Source organism: Podarcis liolepis (genome assembly GCF_965112155.1).
Source record: "Podarcis liolepis genome assembly, chromosome: Z".
Classification (NCBI taxonomy): Eukaryota; Metazoa; Chordata; class Lepidosauria; order Squamata; family Lacertidae; genus Podarcis; species Podarcis liolepis.
This window is the reverse complement of record NC_139570.1, coordinates 21,031,163-21,041,986: the sequence shown is the minus strand read 5'-3', so window position 1 is coordinate 21,041,986 and position 10,824 is coordinate 21,031,163. Positions and strand designations below refer to the sequence as shown.

Below are 10,824 nucleotides of genomic sequence, written 5' to 3'. Positions count from 1 at the left end.
AAACACCTATTGGCAAGTCTAGCAATCAGAAATTTAATCATGCTTCCCTGAATGTCAAGAATAGGAACAGTGATTTACTAGGCCCTGGCCCCTGAAATCAGGGACAAGTTGGAAGTAAGTAATGTCCTCAGATGTGAAAAGCCACTTTGAGAACTAAACTAGTATAATAGGAAGGAAGGAAGGAAGGAAGGAAGGAAGGAAGGAAGGAACAGAAGGTTATAGAATCATAACTGAACTCAGCTAGAAGGCTGCCCAATCAAGTGAGGTCATGAGATAACAGAAATCCCAAGCCAACATGTTGGGGTTTTGTTTTTTTGATGAGGTGGAGATACCCCTTTGCCCAGCTCCGCTTGGTTCTGGTGGCATCCACCAGTGTGTGAGCCTCAAGGAACATCCCAGTGTGCCTGCCCAAATGCTGTTGATAGAGCAGACGTTACTGCTTGTGGTAGCCATTGGAAATAGGGCACTTCTGGACTAGTGCAATGTTCACTAGATCCTGAACCATTCCCACGGCTGTCACATGATGGCAACAGCTCTGATTGAGGCCTCTTTGCTGCGCTAGCCTGGAAGCTAGTGTAACAAAGGGTCAGTTTTATTCTCCTCCCCTTCTACTTTGGCTGGTGCAAATGATGAAACTATGGCTGCAGCAGTAGCTCTGACACTCCACCAAGCCCTGCCACTGCTAGCTATAAGCTGCATATTGCATCCTAAAAGTGAAATTCTGTTTTTCATGGACAGAAAATAGATTGGCATCTACTGGTAAATCTCTGGGAGATTTGTAGTAGATGTGCAAGGGTTTACCAATTACTCAACAATGGCAACAGAAAAAGGCTTGCACGCACCTATGCACAATCTGCATATTAGAATATCTGCTTTGTAGTAACTCAGATGTAACTTGTGTAAGTGTGTGCAGGTTATCAAAATGTGTGGTTCATGCACTGCACCTGAGCACGTGGCTCCAGCTGGTGCACCTTAAGGTTCTATTAAAAGCACTAAGAAGGTCATGTAAACCTGAGGTCTACCTACACCTGCTGTACAGTACACAGTTGCTTCGCATCTTGGGTTTCTAGGTGGCCTATGGGGAATTCCTCAATGAGAAGATCAATCATAGAGGGTTTCATTCAAAGGCAGCTTGTCCATTGTTAATGTCCCTTTTCAGAGTTCCCTAGGTAGTGGGCTTGGTTGTTAAACCACACTGAGAATTGTAGCTCTGTGAGGGCCAATGACTCCCAGCACCCTTAACAAACTACAGCTCCCAGAAAGAAGCCCTGGTGGTTTAAAGTGGTATAATGGGGCTTTAAATATGTGGTGTGAATGTGCCCTTAAGCTGCAGCACCTTTCCTAAACCTTGCTGTCTCTCTCGTTTCCTCACCAACACCTTGCAACTGCTCTGCCCCTGACTAGCAGGGTTCCAGCTCAACCAGTGATAGCTGGAATCCCAGTTTTCCTGCTCTGCCCATTTGTGGCATTGAAGCAGTAGTCCAAGCTTGTCACTCTCTAGGGCAGAGGTGAGAAATCTTGCTCTGCCCAAGGGCCACATTCCTTCTGGGCACCTTTCCAGGGGCCACATGTCCGTGATGGGTGGAGCCCAGGTGAAAAAGTAGGGAAAGAAACATATATGCATTTTACCTTCGTATACTAATTTCTACACACATTTCTTCATATGTTCTATCCAGGCAAGGTAGAGGCATTATCAGTGTTCTAGGACATTGCAGCCAGGCCAAAACATGTTGTGACCCCTGAGCCTGAGATTCACCACTTCTGCTCTAGGGTTTCAGCATCCTATTCCCATAAAAAATACCTTGAAAAAAACACAAGATAGATTGTCTGAAACATCGAACACACAGTGGCACTCTCTCTTTGGGAATAGTCTTCGGCATGCCCAGAGACACCCCCTTGCCATTGGGGAAGGAAGAAATGTTACCCCAAATGAGCTTATCAGCACACAAATGTCTAAATCTATCCCTAATTGTCTTTATCCAGGCTTGCTGCCAGTACTATTTTTAACCAAAGAATATACCTCACTTTCTTGGCAGTGGCTCTGCTTTCCTGGGGCTCCATGAAGTGGAGCAAGGCTTTTTGTAGGTCGACAGCAAACATCTCTTTATTTTCTCCAGGGGGTCTGAGCTCAGTGAACTCATCATTAGAGAGCTTGTTTTGTTGCTTTGATGGCAATATTTGTATTTGCCTCCTTGTGCTGCAGGTATCTGTGGGTGGGTGGGTGGGTAGGTGGGTGTGTTTAAAGACTGGGAATTGTACAAGTCCCAGATAACAAAGGGGCCACAGTAGGAACATAGGAAGCTGCCTTATATTTGAGTCAGGTCCATTGGTCCATCCAGCTCAGTATTGTCCACACTGACTGGCAGCAGCTCTCCATGGTCTCATCTTTCCCAATGCCAGAAATTGAACCTGGGACCTTCTGCATGCAAAGCAGATGCCATACCACTGAAACCATAGCATTCCTCCCTTTGAATGTGTAGGGCTTTACAAAGACCACTGGTTGTTTTCACCAGCTAAAGCTGTTCCAGAGCTAGTAAGTGCAATGTCAAATCTCATACATTTGCCTTTAAATCTCTTGTATTCATTCCCCCTCCCCATCACTAGTTGCATGCATATCTTCAAGGCTGCCATCAGAACCCAAAATCCTCGGGCAGCTGCTGGGCCACCCAGTAGGGCACACCACAGATGCTTGCCCAGAAGCCACACCCCCCCCCAGTCTGGTGCTATTTTAATTTCACTACAGTGCCCCACAACTAAGTATAACTCTGGGGCATTGTGAGAAATTTAAATAGCAGCCACTCAGTACTGCTCAGAGCCCTGCTCCTACAATGCTGCCAGCTAACCCACCAGGGCTCAGTGAGAACATTTTGCTCATGGCCCCTTCAAACTGGTACTATACCATCCATGGATGCACTTCCTTTCCCAAATTTACAGGATAACCAGCAATGACCTACCTGATGGTGAGAGCCAGAGTAATCTTAATTAGAGCTAGAATGGCATGAGGAAGCTAGGACCCAAAGGAGGCTGCATTTTATATTTACCTCACATATGGCAGGAAGCAATAAGGCAACAAATATTAATCCCACTTGCAGTTGCCCAGGGGAATAGTGAGTGTTCTAGTTGCAAGCTCTGCGGTGCTGGAGCTGGCAGCTATGATAGCCTGCAGTAAAACATCATCCATCCCCTTCAGCAGTAGCTATTGCACACTGGATTTGTTGAACAGAGTAGGCTGAAGGTGGCCCTGTAACCCTAATAAACCTAAATTATGCTGAATCTAGACATCCATCTGTCACCCATGCTTTTTCTTCTATGCATGTTATCCTGTACTGCATACATTGGCATGTATCAACACACGCACATGTATCAATACATCTTGTTGGGCACCAGGAGCACGCTACTAGAAAGCAGCCTTATCAATACTCGCTGACATCAAGTTATCAGTAACACATATTGAACCCAATATATGGGCTTGTCACTTCCCCCCTCTCCTCTTCAACATGGACGCAAGCTTACTGTTTACAGTAGTTTACTGTTACGTCTGAGCTCTGAGATAAACTGTGGTTAGTCTTAACTATTATTTACTAAAACAAGTCAACTTCAAGCTGACTTCTTTCAGTAAGAGTAAGAGTTCAAATATAACTATAAACTGCTGTTAATTGAAAGTGAAATTCAAAGCTTCCCAACTCCTCCTGGTTGGAAGGCTCGGGTTAAACCACAGTTTTCCAGTTCAGATAGATCAGGAAGTGGTTTAATAACCTACAAGAGAAACACCATGTAGTAGAGAAGGGGGGCAGGGTAAACAAAGGTACAACACTTGCTGTCGGCCTACAAAAAAACATGGTTTGATGTTTTTATGAAACTGGCTTTAGAATCCAGTTCCTTAACAAATATATTTCCCAAAGATGCTGACTTCCTGGGTTTACTGGCTTTTGTTCTAGGGAAAATGCCCAGCTTTCAGAGCAATGTACGGAAGCTTAAAACTGCAGAAGGTAGTACCGGTATTTGCAAAACTGAAGGTAGTCAGTTTTGGTGAATCCCAAGGATGAAGGTTGGATGACTTTACCCCTTACAGTGTGGTCTCCCAAAGCTGCCTTCTGAATCTTTCAAAATTCTACAGGAACCATTTGACAATTTCATTGTCAGTCCTCCTAACAAATCATGGTCATTAAATCTATTCTTTTATAGGTCTAATTGCCATATTTGGATGTATCTGATTTCTTTGATTTAGTACATTTCTAGACATCCTGCCTACCTTAGCAATTTCTCTTCCTTTTAACAGCCTTCATTTAACAAATATGAAAATACTTTAGTTTCAAGGTGGGGGGTTCATTTCCATAGGATATATTGTATACACACTTAAATCTAAATTTAATTTCCCTGAAATAAAATGAATGGCATTTAAAAAGAAAGAAAATAAACCCTGGGGTGTTGTTGTTTTTAAAGAAATGTTATTTTGTAGATATAAGTTGATCACACTTTTGAAAGGATGTAAAAGATCATAAGTTTACTTCTTAAAGACACCATGAGTTGTATCCAATTACATTTAGTGCACTAGCTACACAGTTCTGTCTATGACGTCCCAGAATTAAGCCCCACTGAGCTCAATGAGGCATATTTCTAGGTATGTGTTTAAAGGATTGCAGCCTTATTTACACATGCTGTACTTAGTTCCCATTGAAAGGGACAAATTTCTCATGACTTACGTCCCATTGATTTTGATGGAAACTAAGTGCAGCTAATGGGCAGAACAATCTAGTCCCCTCCCCATTATGCCAAGCTGGGCAGAGGTGGTTGGACTGAGCAGAGATGTCCCTCTGTCCAGCTCTCCTGATTAATCTGGCCTCCTGCAAGCTGCCAAACATGCAGGCAGGAGGGGGAATCACTGGCAGGATCTCCCCGGTCAGCAGCCAGTAGGAAGCCACTGAATGGGAGTTCCAAGGGTGGGGCTCAGCCAGTTGGCTCCCAAACCGATTTCATTGCCTTCATGTGACAGGATGGGGCCTGATTGCTCTTCTGCCACGTCTGCCGTGCAGTGGTGGGCCTGCCACTCCATACAGCCCCACTGGTGGGGGAGGTTTGGAATGCAGCCTTAGTCTGGATGCAACAGCATGCTATTTAATATTCATCTGACACACACTGCTAGGCCCTGCTGTGCTCTACTGCATAGCTTATATCAAAGGGTCTTGCACTGGAGGACTTCCTGATAGATATCACTTTAGTTCAGGCAAACGTGAAATCAAAAATAACTATTTTTTTAAACTGAAAAATGCACTCACTTTGCATGAAGTTAAGTAACTAAAGCACTATGTTGTGTGCAATAATGCCACTACCTCTGTAGTATGTGGCGTACTAGTTGATGGTAAAGATTTATATTGAAAAGATTAGGTAGAGTGCTTTGTTGCTTTGCTGGAAGCAACCAAGGAACTCTGCCCCTCAAATTAGTGGATTATTACATATACTGAAGCAAAGAAACCTGAAGCATTTCAGTTAGGGTCTCAGTTATAAATCACTCTGCAGCTGATTTCAAATCAGTTTGAATGCCCTGGCTTTCTCCAAAGAATCCTGTAAACTACACTTTTGTAAGGAGTGTCCTTTCTTTAACCGTTGCGGATGCACCTGCAGAACTATAATGGTTTGTGCTCTTTGGAAGGGAGCCATACCACTTGAACTGGTTTGAAACTGATTTAAATTTGTCCTGCAGATGTGACTTGAAAGGAGCTGGGAAACTGGGGCAGGAGAGACCCATCTGCACTCGTATGAAGAATCTTTATAATACGTGACACTGAAACTGTACTACAACAAAAATATCGTTGTCAACACCATTAATTTGCTGGGCCATAGGTGACTCTTGCCTAATTTACTAAGTAGATAACAAGACTTGTACAAATAGAGAGCCTTTAAAAAAAAAGAAAAAAAGAAAAATGCTTACATGTAGAAAATGTATGACACCCTTGTACTATGGCTTGCACTTTACCTGCATATAAACTGTGAAGTAGGCTGTAGTAATTTATTATTATTTTGTATATTCAGGGGTTGAAGTAGCAAAGCACTAGTACTACATGGCTGGTTTTCAAGCTGTACTGTTAAAAGAAATCTCAGACTAGAGACGGACATGAGGGTTTTGAAGAGAGTTGAAGGTGGCAAGAGACAGGAATCTTGGGCCAAATAGGACCCAATCTTCCCTTGGCTGAAAAAAAAGGCTTTGCAAGCATGGATGAGATAATTACTCTTGCCAGGTTGCTATATATAGTGGTACCTTGGTTTGCAACCGCTTTGGATTACAACCATGTCAAACCTGGAAGTACATGTCCCTTTTTTTATTACAACCCATTTTTATTTTTATTTGGATTACAACCCATTGGGGGGGGAGGCCCCATTGGTGAAAGCGCGCCTTGGGTTGCAACCTGTTTTGGTTTACAACTGGACCTCCAGAAAGGATAATGGTTGTAAACCAAGGTACCACTGTAGAATGCAATTGATAAACCACTTAAAGGATTGCAAACACCAATGTGGATCAAGACTACACAATCAATAGCCAGATTCTGACAATCCTTTAAACTAGGGTGGCCAGCATGTGCCCTCTACATGCTGTTGGACTACAGTTGCCACCTTCCCTGATCACTGGACGTGCTGGCTGGGACGTTGTGGTTCGATTACTTTTGGGAGGTGAGGGTACAATGTTGGGTACGTCTGCTCTAAACTATTTCCTTACAGGACTCCTCTTCAGGACTACTTTCTTGCTTTCTCTATGAATCAAGCTACAGTTTGCTGCTGTGATACCCAGATTGGTAAATGGTAGTTTAACAGCAGCAGGAGTGGGGAATTTGTTGGACTCCCAACTCCCATAAACATGGTCAATAATCAGAGGTAATGGGAGGAACCAGATTGTTAAAACCTCACCTTGCTACTTCGGATGTTGCTGTAAACCAGGCATAGGCAAACTCCGGCCCGCCAGATGTTTGGGACTACAATTCCCATCATTCCTAGCTAACAGGACCAGTGGTTAGGGATGATGGGAGTTGTAGTCCCAAACAGCTGGAGGGCCGGAATTTGCTTATGCCTGCCTGTGGTTTGGTTCAAACAGCAGATAAGAAATCATGACCAGCAAGAGACAGGAAAAACAAATAGGAAGGAGCACACACATACTACACTTGCTCATAATCCTCCAAACCATGTTTTCCAGGGGCTTTGGAATGATGCTGTTTAGTATAAACACCTAGCTTTTCAAACCACCTTCAACTCTCTGTAAAACCACTCTCCTGCCAAAAAGAGGTCAAATAAGTGTATTTTGAAAAATCTGCTAAGTTAAAAGTCAGCATCTGTGACTGACTATGCTATGGGGTCTCTCCATGGTCTTTCTTTTGTAAATATGAACATTCTTAACTATTTCTGTAGCAATAGGTTATATACCAAACTTTCACTTGGACTGTTTTCAAACAACAAAAAATCTCTAGCGCCTTGTATTCTTTAAAAAAAAATCATGGAGAACCAGTCTTAGGAGCATTTTTGTTTACACAATAATATGTATATATAAGGAAATATATATATATATATATTAGAGGCAGAACTGTTATTTATCATACTTTATGTTGTGCTTGATTATTTCTAAGAGTCTGTCATCTAGAAATATTTTCTGTGATAGAGAAAGAAAAATGTTATATTGCGGGAACCCTCCTGCATAGGAGCTTGAAAAGTGAAAGCTTTAAACATCTGTATATCTATACTGTAGCTATTATTTTTAACTCCAACCTATTGTAATTTTCCTAATTTAGCCATGAAAGAAAACCAAAATGTGATGTTAAATCATTAACCAGGGAAGATCCCATTCATATGTTTTGCCTTGTTGTTTGAAAACTTCAGAACATATCCTTCATCTTTACTTGTGATGAGGGAGGTCTCTTTCATGGGCTGCCTCTACTTTCATCCCTTAGCAGTCAAGAGCCTTCATTTTCATGGATGCACATGGAAAATGGACTTACAGTGCAATCCTATACATTTCTCCTCAAATGTAAGTCCCATTGATTTCATTGGGGCTTATTCCCAGGTAAGTGGGTACAGGATTGCAGCCTCAGATAGGTAAAACTAAATTTCAACCCCTGGATAATACAGGTTTCTTTATGTGTCTGTATGTGTGTTTTTCAGTTTCACCAAAGTCTTTTTAATTTTATACTTGTCTTATGTTGGAAAGTGATCCACTGGTTTATATAGGCTATGAATGTTTGTTTTCCTTTGTTTTCCTTTTTTAGAATTAATGTACTTGGCTGCAAATTTTTTTTCTACCACAGATTAACTTGTTAACTTTTTGCGTGTCTACAATGAAACTTTATGAATGGAAAAATTTCACTGTGTGTTGCTCACTGGGCATATACCTCATGGTACATTGCACAGACTTGTAAGTTGTAAGTTGCACTGCAACATTATAAAAGGAACATATTGCTCTTTTTTCAAAGATATTAACTTATTAAAAAAACTATATAGACTGTACATTATTGAAAAAGGACATTTATTCTTCCTAAATTCAAAAGTAGCTTTTGTTTTGGGAAAAAGTTGTAAAACTTCAGTTGTAAATTTGGACTTCAATAAACTGAATTCTCTGATGTTTGAGGGCTCTTTCTTTTCTTAATATTTTGTATCCTTAAAAAGGGGAAACTGGTGTATGCTTCAGCCAGGCAAGACAACACATAATGAACTGCTACAGGAATCTTGTGGGAGGTTTATCATTTTAATTTGTCTCAGCAATGCCTTTTAATTTTTGTTTTAACACCTGGGTGCATATTTAAAACTATAGTGAATTATAGCTCCAACTACAGAGTTTGCAAAACAAACAACAAGAAGCCTTGTGGCACCTTGCCGTCTTCTGGAATGCTGTAATGCTCTCCCAACCAAACAAACCACTAATGGAAGAACCCTATATAACGCCAAGGACTTGGGAGTCACATTTTAGAGAACTTTACAAGGACAGAGCAGTGGGGAGAGGCCAAATCCCTGAAAGTATTCTGGACCTCCCAAAATGGGCCCCTGTAACAACGTCAGAGATTCTGGTAGCCCAACTGAGACAGGGGAAAGCCCCAGGTGCAGATTTAATACCCACAGAGGCTATTACAAATAATTTGGTTTTTTGGGCCCCGATTTTAGCCCCACTTTTCACCAGCTTAGACACTTATGGATATATTCCTGAAGACTGGGGGCTTTCAATCACTGTCCCAATATATTAAAAAGGCAAAAAGATGATCCTGCCAACTACAGACCACTCAGTCTTCTTAACATAATAAGCAAACTGTACGCAAGACTGGCTACAACAAGAAAACATCCTTGCAGATGAGCAAGTGGGATTTCGAGAAGGCCGTTCGACCATCGACCAATGTTTAGTTCTTCACCATCTAATAGAGAAATACTCATTTAGTAATATTGCTTCTCTTTATGTGGCCTTCATTAATTTCAGAGCAGCCTTTGACTCTATTTCCAGAACAAAGTTATGGGAAAAACTGGAGACCTCCACAATAGATAGACGCTATACCTAATACGCATGTTACATGAAGGGACTTCATTAAAGGTGGGTTGTACCTCCCAGGGCCACTTATCTAATGCAATAGAAACCGAGAAATGAGTCAAACAAGGATGCATACTGGCCCCATCTTTGTTCAATTATTATACAAATGAAATGATCCCTTATCTCCGCAATATTAATTTCCATCCTCCAAAACTTGCAGGAAGTCATATTTCAGTGTTGCCATATGCAGATGCTGCTGCAATCCTCTCTAGAACACCAATAGACCAATAGAACACCAAAAGAGCCATGAAAACACTCACTGCATGTTGCAAAGAGAGCCGATTGAACCTCAATTACCAGAAAACCAAAATCATGGTCTTTGCCAAAAGGCCTAAATTACGTGTATGGTACATTGACGGTCATAAGATCAAGCAGGTCACCTGCTTTAAATACCTGGGTATAGCCCTTCACTCATCGGGAAGTAGAAAAATCCATGGCATCTACATTGCAGGGAATGCTCAGAGAAGCGCTAACACCATTCTTAGGTACCTTAGGTCCAAAGGTGGACACTATGTACCGGCAGCCCTCAAATTGTTTGAGGCCAAATTGATTGCACAACTGTTATATGGTGCCCAATTAGGCCCCTTTGCCAACTGCACTCCATTAGAATTGGTGCAATCCAAATTCTTAAGATCTGTCCTACAAGTACCTAAATATATCTCCAACGCTACAATACGCCTCAAAACTGGATTCATAAGAATTGAGGCCAGAGTGTGGCTCGCCACTTTTAATCACTGGCTGAGACTAGCCTCCCTTCCGAGTGGCCTTGCTTCCCTGACTATTAAAGACAATTTCCAATTGTTATGAAACGAGCAGTGGGTAATATAATAACAACTCTAGGATTCAATCCACAGATATTACTTAACATGGGGCACGACAAGCAAAAAACATTATTAAACAGCGTGTGGTAGACATAGAATGACAGGTAGACCTAGCCAGGTCCCCCCAAATTTTAATTAACAAAACTAGAAGATAATCGACTTCCCAAATGCCATACTGTACATAGCTAACCTTGAAATACCAAAACCATGAAGGGGTTTCATTTTGGCCTGTTGTCAGGCCCTCCCTTCAGCAGTTCATGAAGGCCGTTATAGGAAGATACCATATGAGACGAGAAAGTGCCCATGTGGCTCTGGGCAGCAGGAAACAATGGAGCATGCCCTTCATCATTGCCAGTAGTCATACGTCTGGTTGCGAACATAATCCGTGCAGGAATGTAATTAATACATTACTGTATTAATACTATTAGGTATCTGTTCCAGAATGCATGAAAA

The 10,824-nt window shown here is 41.8% G+C and overlaps 1 long non-coding RNA gene across 1 annotated transcript; it reads right to left on the bottom strand.

The window, feature by feature from the left end:
• Positions 1–303: 303 nt before the first annotated feature.
• Positions 304–10,395, bottom strand: LOC310698107. Its single transcript, XR_014521317.1, has 2 exons — positions 8,884–10,395; positions 304–8,836 (listed from the first exon to the last, which is right to left on the bottom strand). It is a non-coding gene; the product is annotated as an uncharacterized lncRNA (long non-coding RNA).
• Positions 10,396–10,824: the final 429 nt, after the last annotated feature.